The sequence below is a fragment of the Notothenia coriiceps genome, unplaced genomic scaffold (genome assembly GCF_000735185.1).
Source record: "Notothenia coriiceps isolate Sejong01 unplaced genomic scaffold, NC01 NC01_scaffold00000339, whole genome shotgun sequence".
NCBI classification, from domain to species: domain Eukaryota; kingdom Metazoa; phylum Chordata; class Actinopteri; order Perciformes; family Nototheniidae; genus Notothenia; species Notothenia coriiceps.
In genome coordinates this window covers 1601-4758 of record NW_011333040.1, presented here as the reverse complement: position 1 = coordinate 4758, position 3158 = coordinate 1601, and the positions used below count along the sequence as shown (strand labels likewise).

The window sequence follows — 3158 nt, the reverse complement described above, 5'->3', positions numbered from 1 at the left end:
CCTGCTTCATTAAGAACCATCCAGAACTCTCAGGTCTTCTGGTCTGCTTTCTGTCAGAGTCAGAACTAAACATGGATAAGCAGAGTTCAGTTATTATGCTCCAAATATCTGGAGCAAACTCCCAGAATCCTGCAGGTCCGCTGCACCTCTGACTACTTTCCATCCAGGCTGAAGACTTTTCTTTTCAAGCTGCTTTTAAATTGAACTATTCACACCTTCCACTCTACTGTAACTTGTATTCATGTATGTTATATCAGTGTTTTTCTATATTAGCTTGTTTTATGTTTATCTTATTCTCTTCTCTTTTTAATGACTGTTTTGAAAGTTTTTGGATGTCATTTTATAATGTGATTCCCTTGCACTATATATAAGTGCTCTTAATGTTTTTCTTTTTTTTTCACTTTGAATTACTTTGTGTTGAAAAATGCTTGATAACTAAACTTGCCTTTACTTTTCCCTAGGGTTGTTGCTGCTACCTGACTGTATTTCTTCTTCTTCTTCTAGGTGTGACTTGCCTTTCATTTGTATGGCACTCCCTGTATAAAGTGCTCACCTCCTCTGCTGCCTGCAGGTCCTCTTCCTCGGACACCTCTGCCATCCCGGAGGGGGCTGCCTGAGAGCCAGGGGCCAGCGGGGCCTTCCTGTCATCCACCTAGAGAAGGGAGACAGGACGCTGAGTAAAGAGACGAAGCAGGACCTGCTGGTGTCCGCATACAGAATGACAGTACTTCTACTCTTTGCTGTGTTAAAGACTACTCCCCTGATTCAGTACTGCACTCCTTTAACATTGTCACAGCGAGGATGGCAAAATTAACCGTTCAGAAACTGTACAAATCTATGGAGCCTGCATTCTTTTTTCATTACCCACAAAGTGCACACAAAATGCACAATGGGTGAGTGTTTAGGCTTATGTAGAGATGAGCTACAGAGGGCTGCTCAGCTCACTCATCTAAATGAACACCTCCAGATATTGCACTTGTAAAGCCTGTAGTCTTCATCTACATGACTTGAGGAGATTGATCAGACTTTACACAGCACCCTGTAGACAAACGTTATACTCCCCAATACATTTGTTGCAGTCAAATTCTCAATTTTGCTTAAGAACGTTTCTAAAGGAGTGAAATGACCCAGGAGAAGTGGCAGCCATGATAAGAGCTGATGGAATTCTTCAGATGACAGGAGAGGAGCTTTGTTATTTTCATTCTGTGTGACTGGCCACGCCACACACCGTTTAGTATTCAACATACTTATTAGTGCCAATGCTGTGCAACAATAGTTGGAGTATTTTTCCAACTATTGCTCGGCTGGCCACAATTTTCATTCTTCATACATCATTAGGTGATCATAATGTAGGGAAATGTGTCACGGCCGCACCGATATGCTCATTTAATCAAACGGACTTACACATAGCAAACACGAGAGTCATCAGGTGTGTTCATCTGGTATCCTAAATACTCTGGCTAGGATACTTATCTGATTGGAGTTACAGTTTTTTTTTTTACTTAGAAGCAATAATGCAGCACAATATTTTCAACACATTCTCTGACAGGCTGTCTCTCGTTCACTGGCAGGGCGTNTGTTCATCTGGTATCCTAAATACTCTGGGCAGGATATTTAGCTGATTGGAGTTACAGTTTTTTTTACTTAGAAGCAATAATGCAGCACAATATTGTCAATACATTCTCTGACAGGCTGTCTCTCGTTCACTGGCAGGGCGTTGCCGTGGAAACATCTAAAGATGTTCAGAAACGATGCAGGAATGTGGTACAAGAATCATAAAATGTAAGTAATATATAAACAGTTGAAATAGTCAGCGAAAAGTGAGCTCAAAGGAATGGATATTCTTTTTTGTACCTTAACAATACAACTAATGCTATTAATACTTACTCAGCGGGGGCAATGTTAGCATCGGGACGTGCTCCCAAGTTCCAGTTTATACACTGGACCATCCAAAAGAAAAGGAGATAATGCTGTCCAACAATTATTTGTGGCCCCAAATTCTGACTTTTTAAAATGATGAAATAAAGTCAACATCCCAGTGTTTACCGAGTAGAATGGTGGCTCTTTGATTAAGATGTTTAAGTGGTGATAAGCAACAGATGATGTGTTGGCCCAACACATTTTCACACAATAATACTTATTCATGTCGATAACTACGTATTGAGAGGAGGGTGAATGCAAGCAATCATTTCCTTTTTTATTCTAATTTAACCATTGTCTAATTCAACTACTGTTAATAAAGAAATATACATGTCACTGTTGTACACATAAATAAAGCACACATAAAACAAGACACATTACAGTAGTCCGCTGTACAGAAAGCCCCATGGAGCTGTGCACTGAGGTTAAGACAATGGGACCCTAACCCAGTGAACAGGCGCTGGTGTGTAACATTGGTGGAGTTCCCCTTTGACATAAGCAATGTGTCAACCTGATCAGTGAGGGCTGAGAAGGAGCAGCATCTTACTTTAAAAGCCTGATCAGTGATAAAAGGACATGAAATGCTCTCGGTTCCTTTTATAAAAGAGAAGAACAACCTACCATGTCTTGTTTGGACTGTTTGCTGAATCCATACCGCCTAGACAGAGAGAAATGAAGGCACACATAACTAAGGTGTACAAATACAGTAAGTATTTCCTTTGCCATAAAAGGAACTTTTAAGAAATAACAGAAAAAAATATGAACCAAAACATAAAATATTGCACTAGGTTGTCGTTTCACTGCAGGTTGTATATCATCTCCTCCTTGGCAATAAGATGCGTGGTCTTGTTGAACAGGGGAACTTTTAAGTACACCATGCAACATTACAACTTTAACACAACAAATGGAATTAATCTAGCATGAGAATAAATAGGCCGTTCAGAGCAGGATTGTGTGATTGAATACATTGCAAGCAGCAGCAGTGCAGTCTGCTTCCATCATGCCTAAAAACTGTTGAGATGCATTCTCTGACACACACGTCACACAGTGCTGGGAGGAGAAGCTTGCAACAAAGATTCACACGTCACACAGTACTTACAGGAGGAAATGGGACTTTCTAGTAGAAAGACGCGGATGAATGGATGAAAAACAATGTGTCAGACAGACATGAAACTAAACATGGGATGTGTGGATTGAAGAGCATAACAGGACATGAAAGGGGTTTGGGTAAAAGGTTA

At 40.4% G+C, this 3158-nt stretch overlaps 1 long non-coding RNA gene across 1 annotated transcript; it reads right to left on the bottom strand.

Moving 5' to 3' along the window:
* Window positions 1-553: 553 nt before the first annotated feature.
* LOC104941907 (uncharacterized) lies at window positions 554-2632 on the bottom strand. Its single transcript, XR_797949.1, has 2 exons — window positions 2542-2632; window positions 554-652 (listed from the first exon to the last, which is right to left on the bottom strand). It is a non-coding gene; the product is annotated as an uncharacterized lncRNA (long non-coding RNA).
* Between the last annotated feature and the right edge of the window lie 526 nt (window positions 2633-3158).